General features: G+C 48.4%; 1 long non-coding RNA gene across 1 annotated transcript; it reads left to right on the forward strand.

Annotated features, from left to right (window-relative positions):
• Positions 1–5,488: 5,488 nt before the first annotated feature.
• On the forward strand, positions 5,489–24,751 carry LOC140219282 (uncharacterized). The gene is made up of 4 exons (XR_011895438.1): positions 5,489–5,578; positions 5,931–6,056; positions 15,804–15,906; positions 24,659–24,751. It is a non-coding gene; the product is annotated as an uncharacterized lncRNA (long non-coding RNA).
• The last annotated feature ends 1,394 nt before the right edge of the window (positions 24,752–26,145 follow it).

Consider the following 26,145-nt stretch of genomic DNA (forward strand, 5'->3'; position numbering starts at 1 on the left):
TGTCCAGTAGTAGGTGTTTTGGTCCAGAGCGTGACGTCATCGGCGTAAAGGGTTTGGGATAGGTTTGGGATGGCGTTCGGTTGTTTCGATAGCTTGATCGGCCCGCTTTTGTTTAATATATTTATTAACGATATTGTAAATGTTGACCATTCAGCCCAATACATAATCTATGCTGATCATACAAGTTTTTTCTTTTCAGGAACAAATATACATGATCTCGTGAATCTAGCTAACTTGACATTAGAAAAAATATGCAGCTGGACACTTAGCAATTCTTTACAAATTAACTGCTCTAAAACTAAAGCTATTCTTTTTCGCTCTAAATCTCCACTTTATGAGCTCTCTCATTCTTACAAGCTCATGTTGAGTAATAATAAAATTGACTTTTCTTCTACAGTAAAATCTTTAGGTGTAATTTGTCACGAATATATGAAATGGGATCACCATACGGAACATTTACAAAACAAACTTTGCAAAGTCTTGGGCGTACTGAGAAAATGTCAGCGTGTATTACCAGTTCCTCAAAAGCTTTCGATTTTTAAGGCACTCTTCTCATCACATCTGCGCTATTGTAACTTAATTTGGGGTAACGGAACACAGCAATCCATAAATACTCTTGTTATCCTACAAAAAAGGCTCTACGTTCTGTTGCAAACCTACCATATAATGCACATACATCAGAACTATTTGTTAAATATAATGTAATTAAATTAAACGTGCTATATGAATACACTTTATTAGTATCCTTTAGATCTGATACCGTAAGAAATCGCGGTTATATACACAGTGTAGCTAACTTGCAACAAGTTCTTCTTCGCGCCTAAACAGACACTCGGAAAAATGTACCACGGCCGCGCACAAATTATGGCTTTCAAACATTAAGTTATTGCTTGCCGAAGACATTAAATAAATTCAAGATTTCTTATGAAAACGTTCGCACACTCTCTAACCCTTCTGTTTTAAGCATGCTGTGTTAAATATGTTTCAGTTAAATTTCACTTTTTGTAAAATATTTCTTCTCTGCATATTATGTTTTTTCTCATTTGACAACCATGTCGAAATGTATTTTTCTTTTATTGCCATGCTGCCTTAGTGAACCCGGGACTTGGGGCCAGTCAAGCTGTTTTAATGCAGCTCTTTTTCCGTCGTTACGACCGCTTATGTGAAACTCTATGTATGTGGTAAATAAAATGAACTTGAACTGGAACTTGATATCGAAAAGGAGGGGTGAAATAACTGATCCTTGTGGGGTTCCTTTGTTGGTTAGCCGAAAGTTATCGCTGCGGAGGTTGCAGACGCCTACTGTTGCGGTTCGGTGTGTCAAAAAGCTGCTGATATAGTTATAGATCCGGGCTCCGCAGCCTGTATCTTCGAGGTTGCGGAGAATGGTTTCGTGGCTCACGTTGTCGAATTCGCCCTTTACGTCGATTGCCAGGATTGATGATTTGCGTCTGTGATCGAGGTAATCAAGCAAGTCTTCTTTGAGGCGCAGGAGTACGTCCTGCGTGGACAGATGCTGTCGGAATCCGAACATGGTGTGCCGCAAGTGTCCGTTGTCTTCGAGGTCCGTTGTTAACCGGTCGTGCACCATGTGCTCGAGGTGTTTGCCCACGCAAGATGTGAGGGAAATGGGACGTAGGTTTTCGATGCGAAGGGGTTTGTTGGGTTTGGGGATCTTGGTGACCTCCGAATGCTTCGAGGCTACTGGTAGGTCCCCCTTTTCCCAGCAGTCGTTGTAGTACTGTAGCAGTGCTGTAGATCAGATTGCGGGAGGTTGCGTAAGAGCTTGTTACTTATTCTGTCCTTGCCGGGACTGATGTTTCTAGTGAGTTTGGCTAATGCGGCGTGGAGCTCTGCCCGGGTGAATGATCGATCGAGATCTGGGTTTGGTGCACCGCCGTACGACTTTCCGCTCGCTGATGAAGTGGGCTTGTCGCTGCTAAGTTATTGCTGAAGCTCACGAAGGAGATCATCCTCCGATCCAGCATGATTGTGGATCAGTCTGCGCAGATCTTGCCTCTGTTGCATTTTGGTGCGATCGGTAGCTAAGAGAGCGCGTAGGAGATGCCAGGTTTTCTTGGTGCTGAATGTCCCTTGTATGCTGTCACAAAAGGTGTTCCAATTTTGCCTGCTAAGTTCCTCCGCGTAATCTTGGGTCTGTATGGTGAGAAGGGCGATGTGTTGCTTAAGTTTTCTATTGATCTTTTGTCTCTTCCACCTTTTCAGGAGGCTTCTTGTGGCCTCCCAGAGATGCGAGGGTGTTGGTGCTTAGCTGGATGCTGTTGGTGTGGCTTTCTGCGGTGATGAGAAGGCCCTTGAGCCAATGGCCGATGTCGTCGATTGTTGTGTTGCCGCTGAGGCTGTCTCTGAAGGACTTCCAGTCTTTTAGTCGAGCAACTCCAGTCTTGGTTGGTTTCCGGTTATGCGCAATGTCAAGTTGGATAATGTGGTGGTCGCTTCCGAGCGTCTCCGAGAGTCGACTCCACTCGGCCCAGTGGACGTTCGCTGTGAATGTAAGGTCCGGGTTTGTATCCCTGGAGACACTGTTCCCGACTCTCGTGGCCTGCAATGGGTCGTTCCAGAGGGTCAGCCTGTGGTGTTGGGCAGTGTCGTGCACTCGCGCTCCCTTCTTGGTGGTGTTTCGATAAGCCCATGCTGTATGTGGGGCGTTGAAATGTCCCATTATAACAACTTGATGGCTTTTCGTGCGTTTCCTGAGTTCACGGACAAAGTGGTCGAATTCCGGAAGTTGATCACGAGGAGGGCTGTCTATGCTGGCGATAAAGAGACTTTGCTGCGTTTTTCTTTCTGGTATGATCTCCAATAGGGTGTGCTCGATGGGGATGTCTTCTATTTCGTGTTCCTGCGTTGTGAGAGTTTTCTTGGTAACGATGCCTGTGCGTTGAGCTTGTGCATGAACGATGTATCTTTGAAGTCGGACGTTGTGGGTGATGGTTTTCCGTAGGGCAATTACACCAGGGTGGTCCAGTTTGACGAGTTCTTGTAGGTTTGCATACCGAGGACGGAAGGATCGACAGTTCCATTGCTAGATGTGCAAAGTATTTTGCGGGCTCTTTGTTGCGGTTTTAGGTGTCGCCATCATGAGGATCTTCAGCATCACAGGCAGCTTCATGGTTGGGTGAGATCGAGCGGGAGGCATTGCGACTGTTCGTGCGAGCCTTCTTTCTACCCTGCTTGGTCGTGTTGAGAAGGCTGTCGAGGAAGGTCTTGGTGACATATTTGTTCTTTGCGTGTGCTATAAAATTGTTAACCTGGGCTGTTAGGCCGGTAACCTGGCTTGTGAGAGTGGCGACTTGATTTGGGAGGGTGGTGACTTGGGTGTTAAGGGGTCGCAATCTTCTCTACGATAGGCTTGGTGATGTTTTCAATCACGGCAGGGATGTTCTTTGAGAAGACGTCCTCGAAAGCCTGGAGGTGCTTCTGAACTCTAGCTTCGATAGCGGAATCAACTGCCTCCGTGGTTAGCGCTGTAAATGATTGCTTGCTTCCAGGTTCATATTCTTTGCATCATTGGAATAGTCTGTCTATGAGACTTTGTTGATTTTGTAGCTTGCTCTCGAGGGCTCTTACGGCTACCGGTTCTGCCGATCCGACGCTGGCACTGCCTGAGCTGCCGGCCACTTCAGCGTAATTCAGGCGTTTTCGGGAACGCGATCGCGATGTTGATCGTGATCTTGACGTGGGTCTGTTATTTCTTGTGGTGCTACTGGAGGCGTTACTTGAGTTGGCGGCGCATGCACTTGCCACTTCAGCGTAATTCACGCGTTTTCGGGAACACGACCGCGATCTTGATCGTGATCTTGACGTGGAGCTGCTAGTTCCTGCGGTGCTACTGGAGGCGTCACTTGAGTTGGCGGCGCATCCATTGGCAGCGCCTAGTTCAGGGAACTCATCGCGGTTGGAGCTCCATCGACTGTCTCGCTCTTGGATTCTGTTTTGCCATTGCTGTCTTACATGGTAAGGCGGGGGGTTGGGCTTGAACTTTTTCATGCATTCTTTCCCAGCCGTTTCGTGTCCTTCTCCACAAATCTTGCACGTGGGATGGCAGTCATGGTTTGGAGGTTGGTTTGTTTTGCCACATTTGTAGCAGAAATTTGGGGTTGGGTTTGGGCAAACGTCTTGACGATGTCCGAGGTTGCCACAGGTTCGGCAATACTTAACTGATTTGCGGTAGGGCTTGCATCGGTAGTCCCCGCTCTGATAAATGATGCTGTAAGGGACGTGTGGGCCCTCAAAATAGATGACCGCCGCCGTGGACTGTCCGAGCATGCGTGCGCTGAGGACTGTATAGCGTGCTGGCACTCGAATGCCATCCATTAGTTCCGCACTGCAAGTACCAGGCTTGATACCGTAGATAACGCCTTTGCTGACATCTTCGGGTAGACGAGAGTTGGCTTTTACGTTGTAAATGTTGCCTCCAAGCTGAATATTAGTGACCTTGGCTAAGATTTGAGCGTAGTTCTTGTTTGCTGTACTTGCAATGATGAGGTTTTCTTCTTTTTGCATTTGTACTCGCACGTTGTCATCGAATTCTTTTTGCAATATTCCGCTGGATCTTCCGACTGCGTGAGTGACTGCGACGAGTGACCATTTCGCGAGTTCAAGGCCAGCTTGTGGGCGGTAGACAATCTTGATGTCGTCCAAAGGCAATGGTGGCATTCTGGATTTGCGCGGTGGCGGTGGCATGGCTGGCTGTTGTGTGGATCGGGTCACTGCGGGGGCTTTGATGCGCGTCATTTCCTTCTTGCCTTTCCTTTCCTATGTCAGTCATTGGTCATTGAGGTCTATAGCTCTGCCGCTGTTTTTATGGTAGGTCGAAGATTGTGCGACGTCGGCTTCTTCTCCTGAGTCTGTATGCATGGCGCTTGTTTCCTCTTGTCGTTCACTTGACGTCGCGTCTGTCGCGGGTGTTTCTTGGCTCATCTTAAAGTCTGCATATCAGCCGTAGCGCCTTCGAGCGCCGAGCCTCCTCTTCGGCTCACAGCGCACGTGCAACACACGTGCGGCGGCGAGTGCTGTCGGCCTCCTTTCACGCGCACCGTGTGCCTGTTGCACGTACGACGGCTGTTCTCCCTTGCGGGCCCGTGGAATCTCGCGCGGCGTTAGGCTTAGCAAGGCGCGGGATGGTCGGTGAAGATGCAGCTCGAAATCTTGACCAAAACGCACTCATTTTTAAAGTAGGTGGTATCAGCTGGTTCCTTGCAGCTTGCCGATTCTGTCGGTGCAAAATGAAAGGGGTGAGTGGCCTTTCTGTAGGAATGAGCGCAAGACGCAGGAGCCCATGTGGGGCACGTCAGTACTCCACGGCCTCCTAGCGGAGAGTCCCGTTTAAAAGAAGAAAATTATTTAATGCTGTAATGACACCATGTTGAACCTGTTTAGCCCCACGCCCCTATTGCTTCGATCAGATGTGCACGGTAGAAATAAAGCTTATCGTGTTTCCTTGGCCTATTCCTTGCAGTGATTTCTTCATGCACTATAGACTGCCAAGATCAAGATACGTCTAGGTGGTTATGTGGACGATCAAGTGACTACACAGTGTGCAACTGCACATGCGGTAAGTCCCTGAAACTTGAAATTAACCTGAAAGAAACGATAATTTTATCGTCTTCAAACAACACAAAAGAAATCTTCGTGACACAGTAGCGAAAAAAATCTTGCCATGCGGCAAATTTTCCTAGTTGGAACCTCAGCAGCTTTCAGATTGACACTCGTATAATTCTTTGCTGTGTCGTATAGAAAAAAAGTCAATTTTGATTCAAGCAGACTATGGAGCATGAGCGCTGCATATTTTCTTAATGCGGGCAGGCCTTCTCCTTCAATCGAGGTTCACCATTTACACTCTGCATATATTGAAAGCAAAGAACTTTGCCGTAGTCATTGTTGTTCAACTTATATTTTTTTTTCAGTTTCCATACATACAACGTGCCCACCATTGCAATGGCCCGATACAGTGCAATGCGGTGATGGGAAATACCCCATTTGCTCCGGATGGCAGTATCTCAGAAACACATTCGTATGCATGTGTCGTTGCCGTAAGTGCTATACACTCATTCATCGTAATTAGAGCAAGGGATGTGCTTAGTGTTGCCTTGAAAAGGTGTTCATGGGCTGGTAGCACATGGGTTTGCCAAACTCGCTTACTCTGGGACACTGACCGGGCATGTTTGCTTCGTTAGAAGAAATTTTACACATTTTTTTAAAGACCATACTTCCACTCTGCGAGCTGGAATATTCAAGAATGCGGACATCACTTTCGCGCGAAATTGAAAGACAATTCACTAATATACAAAAATTCAATAATTAACTGCCTAATTAATTCCTTTGCAGCACATATTGCAGTTTACTTACTGTAGCCGATTAGTATGCAATGCAAATCCACTAGGAGCTAATTTTGAGGGTGTCACGGGTTCCGAGAAGCTGACCGTCAGACTCCAAGTGAAAATGCGCAGTTGTTCCACTTACCATTTTCAAAAAACACTCTTTTATGCATTTAAACACGAAATTAACTTCAACGCCCATGTGGTTTGTCGCACATTTCAGGCAATAAGCACCTGGAAACTAGTGTCCTGCTGAAAGTTCACTCTGAGTATATGCGCCTTGCAATTTCAATGGATACAATCTGTAAATTACAAGATGTGCCGTAATGTAATTATTTATGAATTTTTGAGTTTCGGTTAATTAGTTGAATTTGTGTTTCTATTTCACCCACGGGTTATGTGGCCTCTTTAAATATTCCAACTCAAGGAAGGAAATTGTGCCAGATATGTGCCACAGGCAATGTGCCGCTCTGCAAATGACCAAAAAAGATCGAAACTCGATGACAACGGAGGTTGTCAGCGTGCCGACCTTCTTTCTCACACCTTAAACAAAACAAGGGCGCCTCAAGGACAGCCACTCAGTGCATTAGCAGGCTTAGCTACAAATACACTGTGTATGGGCCGCTTTAAATGAACGCCTCTCATGTCAACCCTTTCGCGAGCTGCGCGAGCTGCATTGGGTATGGTCGACTCTTCAATGAAACTCTCGCCAGCTTGGATCAGTGAGTGCGCTTTACATACGGTGTGGTAAGCAAATGAATAATTCTCAGGATTCGTAGGCACCGATGCGGCCCACTTCCCGTCTGGGAGGCCACCCGAAATCTTCTCGGTAGCGCCATTAGATGTCTCAGTGTGTCCAGAAAGGAGCGCTAGAGAGCTGACTGGTTGCCACATTACGCGTTTCTCAGCGTTAAAACATACCGCTGTGCCATTCGTTTCGGAAGCCATGTGCAGGCTTTGCGGCGGCTGCGCTAGAAGGCGCTGAGTGTTATTTGCGAAACCCGAAAGAACAGTCCGGCTGCAGTACACGCCTCGTACATAACTCATTTAGACGGTGGCAATATGTTGTGTCGCTGTACACAATGCTGACGGATTACCGTCGACAGTTATCGCCTTTTTTTAATGGCAAAACCTTGTAAACCACCCAAGCTTCCATTACTTCGGTTAGCCTCGCTGACGTCCAGCATCTGTAGGCTCATGAATAACTTTGCAGTTTACCGTTTTGAACAACGCCCAGGGAATGAATGTTATTTACCTCGAACTCTGATTGGATACCACGAACACATACATCGAAACGCGTTCTTACGCCTCCTCCGTGACATTTGTGAACATAGTACTTCACTACTGTGCGCAATTCTACCTCTTGGTTATATAGAAACCTTTGACAACGCGACGTATGATGCCATAGTGGCAGAACTTGTTCGCGGGGGTGTAGTGCTCGCATGTACAATTATGTTTGCCCATTTTTACACAAACACTCCTGGTCCCTACATTTCGTCGATGCCTCGCCATCATCAGTATATTCGCACCATCAACGCCGCATAATGCAATGCTCAATTGTCTCTCCTCTCATGTTGTACATGTTGTCTCGCATGTGGGTACATGTTGTGGTATTCCAAGTACCACTCCAGGCGTCCGGGGATCATCCTTTCCATCCTCTCCATGAGTTTGCGCACATAGTTTGCCAATAAAATGAGGCAATATCATGAAAGTTCTAACGGAGACTTGCCAGGTTTCAGTAGCGGAACTACGCCACTAGTCTTCCAGCCAGGATTCATTACACATTTCAAGTGTAACGCTCTTCCCCCACTCACCCAGATGACCCTCAACTTTGTAAGAAATTCCATTAGGTCCTGGTGAAGACACTCGTCTGCACAAAGCTAACGTCGCCATGTTTTCGTGGATGGAAAATGGCATATACATGCGGGAGTCACGTGGTGGTGGGAAGCTGATGAAATGTGATAAGTTGGAAGCTGTGGGTTGCCCGAATAACCTGGCACAAAAGACTTCTGCGACATCACTATCTGGTCGCTGTTGGAAGAGCGCCAGAGCATCGAATGAGGATCGCTGTATGGGTGGTGTCCTGACCTCTCGCACCCACCTCCATAAGTGCAATAGGGGCTTACGGGGGGGTCTAGCGATTCACAGAAAGCCGTCCACCGTTATGACATCAGTTTTAAGCGGCTCCAGTATTTTACCAGCGCTGGATCTTCTTTTGCACGGGTATAGCAGTCCGTAGATTGTTCATTGACTTCGTGCGTCGGTATCTACATTAGTAAGATCTTCATTAGCGATAGTTGGTCCATATTGCTCCAGAACAGTATTTGCCTTGACGAATAGGCGAGCAGTGTGATGGCGACGACGATGATTAGAGGCTAGCGCGGGCCGTTGACTCTTCGCCAAGTGAGGCGCATTTCCTTGTAAATATACTTGTATATAGCTTTTCGTCTGCGCCTTCCTAGATAACAGATCTGGTGGAGGTGCACGATCTTTGTACTTCATCACGGAGCTTCGCAGTGGACGGTACGTCGAGCCTTCCTTCATGGCTCCCGGCGACGGCGACTCGACTCAGCCGCCTCCAACACCTGCTGCCACTTCGACGAGCTACATCGCTCTCCTCGCTCCCCGTGATCTTGGCGTATTCTCGGGCAAAGATGGGGAAGACGTCGAGCACTGGAATAGCCTGTACAAACACGTCAGCCGCAATAACCAGTGGGGCCCTACTTTCATGCTCACGAACGTAGTCGTTTACCTCGGTGGCACACCTCGAGTTTGGTTTCGGACGCACGAAGGTGAGCTCACCAGTTGGGATTCGCCTAAGCAAAACCTCCTAGACTTGTTCGGCAACCCCTACGGTCACCAACCTGCCGTGCAGAAAGCGTTATCGGGCCATGTGCAGAGGTCAACAGAACCCTACGTCCTGTACATTCAGTACGTCTTGGCTCTGTGCCGCAAAGTTGACGTACACATGACTGAGTCAGACAAGGTTTCCCACATCCTCATAGTAATTGCCGATGACGCCTTCAACTTGCTCATTTTCAACAACGTGGCGATGGTGGATGCAGTTATAAAAGAGTGTCGGCGCCTGGAACTCGCTAAAAGCCGACGTATCGACCAGCAGTTTGCCCGTCTGCCCAACACCCCAGCAACATCTTCCTGTGCCTACGCTCCTCGTCCCAACAATACTGGCGATATTACCAGGATCGCCCGGCGTGAGATGGAGGCCGCCTATCCGGCTGCCTTTGACTCCAGCTCCTCCAACGCACCTGCAGTCACGGTTTCCCTGATCCAGGCAGTCATCCACCAGGAGTTCGCAAACATGGGTCTTCCCACCATTTGCTCGGCCCATCGCCCTGATACCCACCCGGCTTCTTTGATTCCGCCCCGTCCCGCATCTTATTACCCACCACGTTTCCTCAACCCATCTGAATGTCGCACGGCTGGCGACGAGTCCATTTGTTTTCCCTACCGTCGAATGGGGCACATTTCTCGGCACTGTCGCAGTCGCTGGATTTCCCCGACCCTGCCTACTTATACTGCCCCAGGTGGCCCTTGGCGTCCCTATGCCGCACGCTCCGATAGTGACGCCACTGATTCTCCAGCGCCGAACCGCCCCTATTCTCATTCGCCTTCGCCCCAACGACGACAATATCGCATTCCACAGCCCCGTCGCTCATATTCGCCGACTCCTTTCGGACGCCGCTCCCATCCAGAAAACTAGACGATGCGGCGCCTCGAGGTGACGCTGCATTGCTCCCTACGCCGCCAAATCCTCTAATGACGTTGCCCACTCATCTGAACCTTCTTGACGTGAAATTCGACGGTGTTTCTGTATCTGCTCTTATAGACACTCGGGCGCATTTGTCGGTAATAAGCGCTGACCTTCGTAACCGCATGAAGAAAATAATCACATCCGCCACGACGCCAGTTGTCCGCGTCGCCGATGGCGGAACATCCCCCGTAATTGGTATGTGTGCCGCACGAGTCTCCTTTACCAATCGCTCCACTATCGTGCTATTCACCGTTATCGCCCACTTTCCCCACGACATCATCCTCGGCTTAGACTTCCTCTCCGCACATTCTGCTCTCACCGATTGTTCCACTAGTACTCTCCGCCTTGACCTCTCTGTTCTGGATCCCGCTGAACCGCAATCCAGCCGCCTCAGTTCCGTCGACTTCGTTCGCTTGCCACCTTCGGCACTGACTGACGTTGACTTAGTGTCATCCCCACCAGTGCCCGGTGATCACTACATGGCGGCTCCTATGCAAGACGTCCTCCTTACACACGGGATCAGAGTACCTCATACAGTTTTATCTATTACGGGAAATTGCGTCTGCCTGCCAGTGGTGAAAATTGGCTTCGCGACACAAGTGCTGCCACGCGGGATGTCATTGGCCCAGCTTTGCTTATTCGAGGATCACTCAGCAGCTTCTATTGCAGTAGACGACAATTCAGGCGATCCTCCTCTACCATCGCAGTCGGCAACTTGTACCATCGCCGACTTACAGAAAATGATTGCGCCCGACATGCCGTCCGAGCATGCCCGTGAGCTCTACCGCGTTCTGTTTTCCTACCACGATATTTTTTACGTTAACGATTCCTTTCGCCCAGACTACAGCTGTTAAACATCGCATTAATACCGGCGACGCCCATTCTACTCATCGCCGCCCGTATTGGCTGTCACCGGCTGAGCTTCAAGTTATTCACGCAGAAGTTCGCAAAATGCTAGCCAAGAACATTATTGAACCGTCATGTAGTCCATGGCGGTATCCTGTTGTACTGGCCAAAAAGAAGGATGGCTCATGGCGCTTTTGCGTGGATTAGCGGCACCTTAACAGGGTTACCAAAAAGGACGTGTATCCCCTACCTCGGATTGATGACGCCCTTGACTGCCTCCGTGGGGCTCGCTATTTCTCCTCTATTAACCTCTTCTCCGGCTACTGGAAGATTGCCGTGGACGATCTCGACCATGAGAAGACTGCTTTTGTGAAACCCGATGGTCTTTATCAATTAAAAGTGATGCCGTTCGGTCTATGTAACGTTCCTGTCATTTTGAGCGCATGATGGACTGCCTTCTTCGCGGTTTCAAATGGTCCACGTACCTGTGCTACTTGGACTACGTTATAGTACTCTCCCCAGCGTTCACTAGGCACCTCGAGCGCCACTCAGCAGTCCTGGACGTTTCTCGTCGAGCCAGTCTGCAACTCAACGAATCGAAGTGCCAATTCGGCCGTCGAGAGATTGCTCTCATTGGACATCTCGTTGACGCGAACGGAGTGCAACCGGACCCAAGCAAGATCCATGCTGTTACGCACTTCTCTGTTCCGAAGTGTCTCAAGGATGTGCTCAGCTTCACCGGCCTTTGTTCGTACTTCCGCCGTTTCGAGAAAAATTTCGCGGCCATAGCATGACCACTAACCGAGCTTTTGAAGAAAGACGCCCCTTTCCAGTGGGGCGATAACGAGGCCTCTGCTTTCTCGCATCTAATCGAACTTCTCACAACGCCTCCCGTTCTGGCCCATATCGATCCTTGTGCGCCTGCCGAAGTCACTGCTGATGCCAGCGCTCCAGGAATTGGCGCAATACTGGCACAACGCCAACGCGGCAGCGACCATGTTAACGCTTACGCAAGCAGGCTCCTCTCACCCTCGGAGCGCAACTATTCCATCATTGAGCGTGGGTGTCTGGCCCTAGTTTGGGCAGTTTTGAATTTCCACCCATACTCATACGGCCGACCCTTTTCCGTTGTCATATATCATCACGCGCTTTGCTGGTTATGCTCACTTAAAGATCCTACAGGAAGACTTGGTCGCTGGGCCTTACGGCTACAAGAATGTTCGTATTATGTCACCTACAAATCTGGCCAACTACACAAGGACGCTGACTGCCTGTCTCGCTACCCAGTAGGCGAGCCTGGCGACGCCGACAGTAGTACCGCCAACGGAATTGTCTCTTCGTCTGCCTTCGCTAACTTCGCCGGTGAGCAGTACCGAGACCTATCGCTGCGAACACTCATCGAGCGTCTGCGCTCTACACCTACCGACGCATCCGTTCGCCGATATGTCCTCCAGGGCGGCATTCTGTACCGAAGGAACTTCCTCCTTGACGGATCTGATCTTCTTGTCGTGCCAAAACATCTACGACAGACTGTGCTCTTTGAGATGCATGACGCACCCACTGCAGGACATCTTGGGGCAACCTTCACGTACGACCGCGTCCGCCATCGCTTCTATTGGCCTAGTCTCGCTCGCTCCGTCCGATGCTATGTTGCTGCCTGTGATCACCGTCCGATCACCGTCCCTGTGGAACCGTTCTTTCGTGTTGAATTAGACCTCCTCGGTCCCTTTCCCACGTCATCTTCTGGAAACAAATGGGTAGCCATCGCAACTGATTACGCCACCCGATACGCTATCACGCGGGCTCTCCCTGCCAGTTGCGCTACTGACGTCGTGGACTTTCTCTTGCGTGACATTATCTTGCTTCATGGCGCCCCACGAGAGCTGCTTGCTGACCGTGGTGCTAACTTCCTCTCAAAAGTTATTGCCGACATTGCGCATTCCTGCTCCACTCAACACAAGCTGACTACCTAATACCATCCTCAAACCAAAGGCCTGACAGAGCAGGTAAACCACACTCTTACCTATAAACTGTCCAAGTACGTTTCCAAGGACTACCACGACTGGGACATTGCCCTTCCTTACGTCACATTTGCGTATATTCCTTCCTGGCACGACACCACCAGATTTTCTCCATTTTATCTACTGCACGGTCGCGAACCGACTTTGCCCCTTGACATGGCAATGCTTCCTGCTGCGATCTCCACAAGCGAGTATGCGCGCGACGCCACCGCCCTCGTCGACCATGCACGCCAGCTTGCCCGTACTCGACTGACGGCATCGCAAACAACTCAGCAGTGTCAGTACAACGCCCACCAGCGTGACGTGCAGTTTTCGCCTGGTGCGCTCGTTCTCCTGTGGTCGCCCTCTCATCACGTCGTACTTTCAGAGAAGCTCCTTTCGCGATACACAGAGCCCTACCGCCTGCTGCGCCAGGTGACGCCCGTGACGTACGAAATTGCTCCTGTGAGTTCAACCTCGTTTTCTACTCTGGCATCTAGTGACGTCGTGCACATCAGTAGGCTCAAGGCCTACTACACTGCTTCCGACTCTGGCTTTTAGTCGCTCCAGGACGGCGCTTTTGCCGCCGGGGGCAGTGCTACGGAACAGTATTTGCGATGACGAAGAGACGAGCAGTGTGAAGACAATGACGACGATTAGAGGCTAGCGCGGGCTGTTGCCTCTTGACCAAAAGAAATAGCTTTTTTGAATGAAAGATTAGGATGTATCTGATTTAACAGACGTATTTGTGACCGCTGTAAGCATGCCTATGGTGAAAAAGGTGTAATATGGCTGGAGAATTTCAAATAAGATTCTAATTGGCAGTAGTTTCCTCCTGTCCTTGTTTATTCGCACTGTTAAAACCTAAGCTTGGAATTTATATTCGGAACGTCACCGAATTGATCGAAGTCGCTCTAATTCTATATCAAATTCAGTTAATCTTAAAGTACGCGTGTTTTAAAGTATATTAAAGTACGCGTGTTGTATTTCTTTTGCTCTGGATTGTGTCTTAAAATGATGTAATAAATTACCGTGACAGAGGTCTTCAATAACCTACTGAAATTTGGGCGAGTACACTCTTTGGATTGCATCACTTGACTTGGAAGAGCACAGTTCTCTTGTATTCACATACCTGCAAATGGGGTCAATATGACGTGTTTAGCCTCACGTCCTAGATCTCGTTTGTATCTGTCTTCTTAAGAAATACGGACATTGCGTGTTTGCGGAGTACATGCAGAATGTCACTGGCGTTCTGTGGCACAAACAGTATGGTATGAGGCCATCGTTGAAGTGCATTATTACGGTGAACGAACTTGACACTGAAGATGCGTTGACGATCCTTCGTTTAACTTTGTGGTGCAAGACAGGTTCAAAACCGTTTTGCGATTACTCCTCGGGTGATGCGGTGTACAGCTCATGGTCCTCACTGTCGCTAGATGTATTTCCTCGCTTTTTCGAAGCGATTTCCGCTGATTAACTGGAACCGAACGGGGCCTGGGGAGGTTGCACGTCCATCACGGTTAGGTGTGGGGCGGCAGACATAACAGCAGTGAAAAGTTCAGAAAAGCAGAGAGTCGGCCAGGTTGTGTTCTACATAAGAAGCACTTCGTCGTCATCCTATCGTTGTTCTGTTTTTTTTCTTTCTTTTTTTAGCAGCGTGTTGCGCCAGCGATGAAGAACCCAAGTTGCATGCAGGTGGCGGATTCAGTCAGATATGTGTGCCGAGTAGGTCAGTATAATTGCGGAAAAGTGATCGCGAACGGACAGATCGTTTCCATCTCCGAGAGTGAAGCAACAACGTTCGACGTCAGAATCCATCTTTTCGGAAAGGGGAGGGGGGATATAGGGGGCACCGAGGCGCCGTTGACTGCTCATCAGGTTGCCGAATAGTGGGCCGCCGCCAGAATATGAGGCTGCATCGGTGGCGTCGGTTGACTGGTCACATGGCGTTGTGAGTACGTTGGCGCAAACGTGACCATGGCTTCATAAACGCCATGACCGATCATGGTGGAGAGAGAGAAAAACAGCTTTATTTCTTCAGGTGGGAAGAAATTACTTGGTGGTGTCGTTAGGCGGGCAACATGGCTTTTAGGCGGTGATTGACGGGCGACCTCTTCAGCTCGCTCGACGACCCGGTGTTGGACGTCCAGGCTGGAGCTTAGCAGCGCGTCTTCCGATGGTTAGGGTGAGGTTGAAGATCACGGTGGAAACTGTGGTGGGTCAGCGCATAAATAGCGTGTGCGCCGGACATTTGCCACGCAAAGATAGATGCTAGCTGCCGGTTTAGTAGGATGCTCGCCCGAAAGTTCCAAGTCACGGTTTGTTGCGAGTTGATTCAATTTCTAAGTTTAGTTTCTAAATATAACTTGTCGTGGCCAGGCCTTTTATTTGTTGTGCTAGCGGCTGGCGAAGTTCTGCCTCTGGAAACCGAACGGAAACGAGGTTGTTTCAGCGGACGCCTTAAACAGATAACAGCTAGAAGGCTTAGATGCCAAGTAAATGGAGCAAGCGTGGTTTCGCAGAAATTCAGAAAACATGACGTTAAGCAACCAGCCTTCGCAAATCCACGTACTTGGCTGCCGCTCTCTCTACTTTGCTAAATTAGCCGGTCTTCGAAACAAATGACATATTACGTAACATGCATCACTTGGCGGGTAGGAATAGAGCATGCATCATGGCACGTTTAAGTCCTTCTGCGTTAAGTGCTCCCCGTCGCAGGATCAGCTTGGCATTCTGGCTCCACGTTCGGTAGCTCATAAACGCTCTTGCGGCGGGAAATATTGAGGAAAAGCTTGCTGCACCATCAGGTTGCTATCGCTGTCTTCATTTTTCTTTTTCTCGCAGCCGAACTTGAGTTGAACGTGGGTGATCTAACAAATATTTAAAGAAGTTTTCACAAAGCCTACGCAGCTCCTTAAATGAAAAGGACATTTGTGCAAGATATATGGTAAGTAGCTGTGCCTTCATACCTCTGTAAGCCTGACAATAACAGTTACAATACGTAATACGCCATGAAGTGACGCTTCCTTAGCTTTACATGCAGTAAATTGAGCAGAATAAGTAATGGCCACATTTCATGAAAAAGAAGTATATAAAAATGGTGTAGCATGCACGAGATTATCCGCGGCTCCCTGCACTATATATTGTTATAGTAGTAACGGTCAGTAATGTTAGTGATTATTAGTAAGGTTATCGACTAATATAACATTTAACCTTAAAGGGGCCCGGAAATATCCGTTACGCTGGTTGAAAAAACACGGTCCACATTCGCTGCTGTGAACTCGTGAGGCAAATGTTGCATTCGTGCGTGGTATGTGCAGCTCACAAACAGACAACAAAGTTACGTTTTTTATGAAACGCCCTCTTTTGAAACAGATGTCTTCTCCAGACCCGTTTAGAGCCTCGAAGCTACTCGCATTACTCATCATACGCAATGTTTCCCTTGATGGCTGCTATTGACCAATAATAAATCTGGCCTTTTACATGCCGAAACCGCCATATGATTATGAGGCACGACATAGTGGACGACTGCGGAATAATTTCTACCAATTGGGGTTCTTTAAAGTGCACCCAACGCACGGTATACAGGCGTTTTCTCATTTTGCTCCAATCGAAAGGCGCCCGTTGCAACCATGATTTGACTGTGCGACAAGTTTATATAGATGTTCTGTGATGCGACCTTCTGCTTAGCAGAGCAATGCCAAAGCCACTAAGCAACAAAGGCGGTAGCTATTGGCCGATGGCAAGTATCAATCGAGACGGGTGTTTGGATCAGTGCGCTTCTTCCTACGGATACTGTTTGTAATAATTGACACATGTAACTAATCCAAGCCTAGGTAAGGTAAATCTGCGTTTCGCATTTTGATAAGAGATAAGCACTACCGGAAAAGGCCAATTACCTTCTTCGCACGCTCGGCGGCACCCGCCCTCACGAAAATAAAACTGTCGCTGCGCAGATTGTCGGTGTCCTAACCATCGGGTCTGAGCAAGTTCAATTAGTCTCGAACACTCAACTAGTCCCAAACTGCGCGAAATTACGGTGAAGACCACTCGTACGATACGCCTACCATTCCTCGCAAGGAAAGGTGGCTAACATGTACAAGGGGCGCACGACAGTGCGCGCGAACTCCCTGGCCGCTCCGGGTTAAACACCTTAATACACATTGTATCATATTGGGCTATCGATAGCGCCTGCAAATGCACAATCTGGATTTAACTAACCCCGGAGGACAAAGCCGGTCCGCACCACGTAGCGCGGCACCCGCCATGACTGCGTAGTGGCTTTGGTCTTGCGCTGCTAAGCGCGAGGTCTTGGTATCAGATACTGGTCATGGCGGGCCCATTCCTATAGTACCGAAATGCAAAACAATCGTGTATTTAGATTTAGGCGCACGTTAAAAAACCCCAGGTGGTCAAAATTATTTCGGATTCCACCACCATGGCGTGTCTCAGAATGAGATGGTGGTTTTGGCACGTAAAGCCACATGATTTAATTTTTTATCTTAGCGTCGCCAGAAAGGAGCGCGCGAGTGTGAACTCTACACTGCACACTCTACGTTACATACTGCAGTTGCACGTAGCTGTGTCTAATGCATACCGTAGATATCGCGGTCACCGCTGGGTGCAAAAAACGAGCCCGATCACCGTAACCTCACCGTCGAGACACTCGGACGACCGCGGGCTCTGATTGTTGTCTGTGGGTGATGTTGAACCAGGCGCGTGGTCATGCTCTGGGTAGAGCACTGCTTGGGCGTGATTTGTTGGCTCGGGCCAGGCCATGGCTCGCTTTATGAAGCACGAGACCAGCCCGGGCCCCTAATACCAAGTCCACGTCGGGCTCGGACCCGGGGGACCATGACCCAGTCAAGCCCGGGCCCACCCGAGGCACATGGGTCCAAGCCTGGACTTGCGCCAAGCCCGTGTTACAAAGCCCAGGCCCGGCGCGGGCCTGGACGTTCATTACTAAGCTTAGCCAGGGCCCACTTATGCATGATCAGGCCCGGCCTGTAAGGGAAAAAAGCTTTTTTCACTTACACATTGTACCCTACACGTCAAGCTCACCTTCTTATGGTCTAATCAGCTGTGGCGTACAGGCAGTGAAAGACTGCAATCTTTCAGTCTGTCAAGGCAACATCAGTGATCTAGCGCATTGCATGTGGTGTTATTTTTCCGCTTGTGCGCATGCATTTACCTTTATCGTACAATTGGGTGTTAAGAGGTCATTTAGCCTGCTGTGATATATATATATATATATATATACGAACCGGCAAATTCCACGACCATACAGCATCAAATAATTTCTCAAGTAGAAAGACACACCCCTTGCATTAGCACTAAAATAATATAATAGTATCTATAGTTCTAATGGTGCAATCGCAAACGCGGTAACAGGGAAATGGTTTCAAGGGCGGCGTTTCGTGCAATTTGTCTTTAGGTATGCAGAACCAATGTTCTTTTTTGCGGAAAAGAAAAGAAATTCAACTTCGTCAGCTTTTCTATTTGCTAAGGTGTACACGAGCCACCTCTTTGCCCGTGTGCCTTCAGCTTGGCACAGAATGTCTTGGCCCATGCAATGCATGTTAACGTGTGCGCGAAGGCATGGCTTCGGCCATTTAATTAATGAGCGGGCTTGAGTCCGACCCGGGCGCGTGGCCTCATGCCCGAGTTTAGCCTGGGCCCGCGGTTTCAAGCCCGGGCCCTGCCTCCGAAAGACACTTCGGGTCGACCCGGGCCCATGCAGTGGTATAGCTCGGGGTACTGGTGTGCGAGCCAAATTTAACGCTTATAACTGATGAAAACATGTCGTCCGCTTCCCCATTTGCGTACCTTCGAGGTACATCACCATCATGGTCGAACCTTGTTATGTCAAGAATCCTTTCGACTTGAGTTCAGTCAGCGGCATTCATCACTGAGCCGATGTGAACCCTACAGACGCAATCGCCAGCAACCGTAAAGACAATGTTTCCTTTGAGCGTCGAAAACTGTGGCCGTTTCGTTGAGATAAGTGCAAAATGAAATGTCCTACTCGTGCCACTTGGCGCGAAAAATAACAGCCGCGCACAGCACATTGTATCACAGGAAAGGAATAAGACCAACGTTAGTAACAGCGCCCGGAAATATGTGTTGCCAATCACACCCGTCAATTTACGCTGAATGAAGAAGCACAACATGGGAGCCAGGTGAGGTAACACCGCAGACGGTGCACAGCCAACGATACTGGCCTGCTGCTTCAGAACCTGATCATAACTAAGGATGTTGATGGTGAATGATAAATATTAATACTGCGATCGTAGTACCTAGGCCCCTGCGAAGTCTTTTTGAAAGCACGTTTTGATAATGTTTTCGAGAGCGGCACCACAGTAATTCTAGGGCGTTCTTTATACTTTAAAGAAAGGACGACGAAGGCGACGAAGTGTTTCTCCTGTGGAACGCTGTTCTTTCTTTCTCATTAGTTATTGTGGTTTTTTTTGTATTTCGGGGATGACCGCTCTCCTGCGGGCGGCAATGGATCATTACCCCATTGCATGCAGTCCCAACATCGCATTGCCTTCGACGTCGGCCTCAAAGAAGCGGAACAGTGGAGATGATGACACCAGCAGGGACAGCACTGAACTGTATACGGCGAGTAGCCGTGACAGCGACGATGACTTCGTCCCTATGGCGAAGCGCAAGGCGAAGAGGAGGATGCTTGAGGCCTTTCTGCAGGAAGTACGTCAACCGTGAAGGCTTCCTGTGGTCCGCTGCGCCACAGTGTACTGCTTGTTCCCGTTGATTATTCGGTCAACCTGAGGAGCATGAATCCGCAAGTCATTTCGGCACGTCTTGGAGCTCTCTTGGCGAATCAGATAAAAGACATTCGATTTAATCCATGTAAGAACACCATAGACTTCGAGCACGCGGCCGCTTTACATAAATTGCGAACTGTCACGGAGCTGGGCAACATCAGAGTCTGCGCTTACATCCCGCAGGACAGAGGCACGACAACGGGTGTCATATAGGATGTCGACGTTCCTTTCCGAATGTTGACCTTCCTGTCCTAGTCAAACGAGCTGCTGGCACTACGGTCATAGTGCAAGTTAACCGAATAGGCAACTCCCGTTGCGTCAAGCTGATCTTCAAAGGTCACTGTCCTCCTTCACTTGTCAAGGTTGGTCTTTTTCGTCATGTCGTTCGAGCCTATATCCGGAGGGCTCTTCAATGCCAGAAGTGCCTGAGAATAGGCCACGTGAGTGGCGTGTGCAAAAACAAGTCAACTTGCCTGCGCTCTGCGGAACTCCATACAGGAGAGCCTGAAAGGCAGAAATTACAGTTGTACTCATGCTTCATCAAACTACTGCTCACTAATCAAGGAGGAGAAGAGAATTTTCAGATAATTGGTGAAGGATGACTCGTCACGCAAGGAAGCGACAACGATTGTTAAATGACGCCATTCACGTCCACGATGCGCTTCGAAGAAAGAAAAAAGTGCTGTTTTGCCACCTGAGCCCTCCTTTACGCCGCCGTCTCCACCCCCACCACCACCAATATAGTAAAGCTGTCCAAGATGTCCAGGTCGCTGCTGTACTATCCGGCCACTCCTGAATAATATCCAAACACCACACGTTAAATGTGCGCTGCAACTACTGGACTCCCTTGAACAAGTACTTGTTGGCCTATAGTAAGAAGATGACTTCCCATACACAAACACTGCAACCTTTGCGGGAGCAAGTGAAGATCGCCTCCATACATCAGTGGAACGCCAGAGGTATGCAGTCACCGTTGTCACAATTTCGGCACTATATCGTTAAAAAGCAATTTCCCTATTATCATCATTTGTTAACCTCATTTTTCAAAGACAATTCGGCTGCCTGATTACGAATCATTTGTTTCTTCGTGATGCGTTAAACGTAGTCAAGTTGTTGTGTATATACGCAAAGACCTCGCGTATGTTCACCAAATAGTACAGTCCCACGACGACAATCAATATGTGTGTCTCCATGTTAAAAAGGTTTCATTCACACTGATAGACGCCTGCCTATCAACACCACGTCGACTCGATCGACAGGCACTAAACGACATACTCACGGAAAGGCCAGTTCCATTTATAATTATGGGTGACTTTAACACATCTTTCCACTCCGGAGAAGCTTCAGGACAAACAAACGAGGCACGAGCCGAGTTGATCTCGCTGCCGAGCGCGGACTGAGCGTTTTGAACGATGGCAGCCCGACTTATCTTCGACGAGTGACTTACAGCCGCAGTTTGGACTTGCCGTTAGTGTCGCATAGTTTAAGGTTCAAAATTTAATGGTTCGCAGACATCGAAACTCGTGGGAGCGACCTTATGCGCACAGGGGAAATAGCACTGTCAGATATAAGATGTCTGACAGTGCTATTTCTCCTGTGCTCTCAAGACAGATTCACTGGCAAGCATACCGAATTTCGATCGAGTAGGAGCGCAGAAATCAACATCCCGATCCCCTTGAAGACACGACCATACAAGCGCTGCAGGCCTCTAGCGGACGTATACAACATCTATAAGACGCACAGATTTCGACCGAGAATTGGAGAGGCTTCATGAAATCCGCTGGTGGGCCGAGACGATATTGGCATAGTAAGTCCATTTATAACCTGAGGGAAACCTGACGCGTTTAGAAGAAAGTTCAGCCAAAATTTAGGACCAAGGATGGAAGAGCTTCTGCGATTCCAGGGACCGTCGCAAGCCTTTATCCCCCGTGTCGATAACTCGTCAGGGTCTTCGATCACTTCCACAACAACGTCGTCCCTTCGCAGTGCTCGCTCTACATCAAAGTCGACCAGACCTTGAAGCCGCTCTGGACTTTTATACGAAGGTTACAGGTGACATCGTTCTAGGGATGGGCACATCGCTACATGACGTCCACGTCGTGAGAGATCAAAGTATGTAAGTGCCTTTCACTATGGAAGAAATGAAAGCGGCTTTGGATATGTCCAGGCAGTCTTCATTACCCGGTCCCGATGGGGTGACATATGCTGTCTCAAGGTACCTAGGTTCAACAGTGCAATGCTGTCTTCTGGATATCTTCAATAAAACTTGGCATGACGGCATAGTCCCCGACGATTTGAATTGTAGCTGACGGGTGCGTCTACTGAAGCCTAGAAAATCTCCGCTTGACCTTACATCGCACCGGCCAAGTGTACTTGCGATGTCATGAAAACGATGTTGCTGATACGTATGGAATGGTACTTTTAATGCTGTAACATCTACTCTGATGATGTGGCTTGTTTTCGACGTGGACGGTATTCAATAAACAGCGTCATTGATTTTGTGACCTCCCTTGAGCAACAACAAGCTATGAAGGGCCTCTTTACCACAACGTAAACCACGAAGCCATTATCCCAGCTCTTGAGGCTGCAGAACTTAGTCGCTAGGTCCTTAGATGAATTTGCCAGTATGTCTAAAGGAGATAGGTATTTGTTCATACAGAAGATGTCCCGACAGATAAATATATTTCCAGTCGTCGTTTGCCACAAGAGACGCGTCATGGAGCAAGTCATTTCAACCTCGTTTAAGTGGGGCTCACGGAAACGTTACCACATACGGCTAATGTCTCGCTGTACGCCGATATTTGCATCTGGGCGTCGGCATGACACAGCCACAAGTGTGCGCCAGAATACACAAAGCGGTAACCATGACAGAACAATACCTTCGCCAATAAGGTGTGACAATATGTACAGAAAAAGTGGCACTAGTGGCATTAAGCCGAAAGCTGATGTCTTTCTACCTAGTTCATTCAATTGCGTATAAGAAAACTCACAGGTTCTTAGGCGTTATTGTGGATCGTGACCTTACTTGGACTACTCATGTCTCCTGCATCAAGAGAAAAATTATTTGTATTGAGAATATGTTTAAATTCATAGCTGGAAAATCGTGGGGACCAATCGTGCGCTCCCCACACACGACACTTTTTCGGTGATTTCTTCGATACAGTCTTCCAGTCTAGTCAAACACATGCAAGACTAATCTCTTTGCACTACGGAGCGTACAAGTCCAAGCACTGCGGAGATGTTTTGGCCTCCCGAGATGATGGTCGACAGTTGCAATGATTCTCATTGTACAGGAGCATCCGATCACCACTCATATCGTCGTTGAGATGACAAGAGTGCACATTGGACATCTTTCTCGGCTACTATCCCACCATTTAGCCTGTTTGCCGGCACGAAGACCACATGCTACATTGTGTGGTATTTTGACGAGACACCATGACTCGATACGAACAGGCTTCAAGCGTGCAAAACGCCCAACATCGGCATTGTGGTGTCTCCGGTAAATTCAAGTATGCCTCTTAGTTTCTGGGATTACTAAGAAGGCAGACTTGTCACCGCTGGCCTTGAAGCAATTGCCTCGGCTTCTCCTAGACAAGTCTTATTTGACCACATGCACAATTACACAGACAGTTCCACCAATTCCAACAACTCTACCGGAGCAGTGGTTCTCGCATCGGACTCCATCTCTTTGCAATTTAAATACTTTCATAATACCAAGTCGACAGCAGCAGAAATTGCGGCTTTTCAAGGTGCACTCAACGACGTGCTCGAGCAGCCACTAAGTCGTTGGTCCATTTTCTATGTTTCCAAAGCAGCCCTACAAATTCTGCAGTTTGCCTTACATCATGGGTTACACGAGTAGCTAGTGTATGAACTAAGGCATGCTCATCACCACGCGCTCCAGAAAAGACATGACATTGTATTTCAATGGTTGCCGAGCAACAGTGGAATTATCGGCAACGACAGCGTAGATGAAACTGCTTCCTCGGCTCGTCAAAATCATCAGCGGGCGCCTAACCCCTCTTAAGAACAGATGCCGCCCGGTATTTTCATCCACTTGCTCGCCACATCACACTTTTACGATGGAATTCACCGGGTTTCACCAACTTACGCTTGCACTCCTTTGGCCCTAACTTGTGACTTCACGTGGGCTCCCCCACCGCGAGACAGCTACACTGTGTCGCGTGTGCTGGGGCGTCGCATTTACAAATTCCCGTTCCCTCCTAATAGGAATGACCAACAGTGCGGCGTGCAACTTGTGCGGGTGCGACCTGAGTCTAGAGCAGCTTCTGTGTCATTGCCCGTCCTTTGACGCTCACGACGTACTGTACAAGTTAAATTCAGCCCATTGGATAATGGAGTTCTCTCAGAGGAAAAGACCCTGAGGCCATGGCGCATGCGTGCTTGCATGCGAAAGGCCACCAAAGCTCTTCTGCACTTCTCGAAGGCTACTGAACTGTAGTAGCGCTTGCGACAGTGGGCATTTCTCTGAAACTTACTGTGAATGACTGACTCTTTATTTTATTTCTTCTCTCTTCTTCTTATGTGTTCTTCCTCTTTTCCCATCTCTTGCAAATCTCATTACCTATTAACCTGAGTTGCAATGGTGTTTTGTATTCATTTGCATTCGCCCAGAGCTAGCAGTATTGCTAAGGGCCGAGGTGATTTAAAGCAACGTTTGTAATCATAAATGGAAATAAACTGAACTGAAACTGAGCTAGGTGTAGGGTAGCCAACCAGGCACGCCCTTGGTTGACCTCCCTACCTTTCCCTTTTCGCTTTTCTCTTTCTCTTTCTCGGTAAAGAAAGGTAGTTCATGGCCCCTTTAAACGCAAGTGCAACAGACCTAGAACAAAACTAATCATGCCTCTCTCTTTGACCTTGTTTCGTACCTTTGGCTTTTCTATTTTGCAGATACCAATAGAGTGGCTCTACATATTTTGCACAAAGTGGCATTTGTTCTCAATATAATTGTCGCATCAAGTACCGGAAGAATTGAGATAAAGATATCACGAAGACTTTCTGCTCGTCTGTATTTTTTTTACCTTTATCTTTTGCGAACAAGGATCAACGTTTTTAGTATTGTACTTGGTCACGTAGCATATGACTAGGTCATCCCTTGCACAAAAATGAGGGCATAAGCAAAATTAGACTAATTTGTTTTGCGGATGTTGTGATGAAGCTTGGTTACGCATGACGCCATGGTCAGCTTCCCAGAGGCTAATGGATTTGGCGTTCGCATGTTTCATTGGTTTTCCGACCACATAACTCGCCGGTTCTTTTTTGTGCAAGCAGAAGATGGCCACAAAGCCGGAATATAACAGTTATGGGGGCATGCCTCGGGGAGGACTATTGTCCGACGTTGTTCATTGTGACTATCATTAGGTTAGGAGAAATTTTACGGCGACGTTCCAGCTCTCGATATGCGCAAATGAGATTTTCTTTTCGACTTACGTGGTTACTTGCCTTCAGATACGCACGACGTTGCAGTGGGAAGCAGCCTTCGCAGCAGCCTATCTTCAAGCAGAAAGCTTGACTGTAGTGACCGATAAATGCGCCTCAATTTCCTCTCCTCGTGAACTTATGACGCCGGAGCTACTCTCCAGTAATGGACGCACTATCAACTATAGAATGATACCTCAATTCTTCGATGTTATAATCGACAGAAATGTTTCGGGGAGCCCTCAGTCCACTTACATGAAGAAAGAACTATTGTCGATTGCCCATTTACAAAGAATCATCAGCGGGAAAACAATAGGCACATGTGTACGTTCCGTGCTTCAGTTGTACAGAGCTCCATTTTTGGAATTGCTGCGCTACAGCCTTCCAGGGTTGTCCAGTACGCGCGTGCCGCATGTTCAATCATCATGGAGCTTATATGGCCAAGCAGTTCACTCGTATTTAGTACTTCCTCGCTGCGCTTCGAAATCTGGCACAACCGTGCTCGCGAAATATTACGAAATTCAAATCATACATTGCTGCGAATTGTCTGACGAATCACATTCATCACCTTTCTGGCGTTCACGATCACCACATGGCCAAAACATGGCATGTAAAAGCGCGTAGGTAGTTCTCCCATTCTCATCTTGGTTAGTTTTTGGCTATAAAAGAGAAAAAGTCGTTACCTTATTTAGAAAAAAAGAAAATACGACAACATGCACTACTCAGTGGAAATGTTATGTATTTCAACGCGATAGCGGTAAGGGCCCCATGTCGCAAAAGATACGGTGCCGGCGTCCGCTGTCGGCGGCGTTGTGCACCACAGAGAGAGAGCGAGAGAAGTTACAAGGTAAATGCAGTGAGGCTAACCAGGCTGGGCCCGGTAGGCTACCCTGCCCTGTCAAAGGGGGAAAGCGGATTCAAAGAGGAGAGCGAAGAGAGACGTTCACACTTTGCACACT

Source organism: Dermacentor andersoni, chromosome 7, assembly GCF_023375885.2.
Source record: "Dermacentor andersoni chromosome 7, qqDerAnde1_hic_scaffold, whole genome shotgun sequence".
NCBI lineage: Eukaryota > Metazoa > Arthropoda > Arachnida > Ixodida > Ixodidae > Dermacentor > Dermacentor andersoni.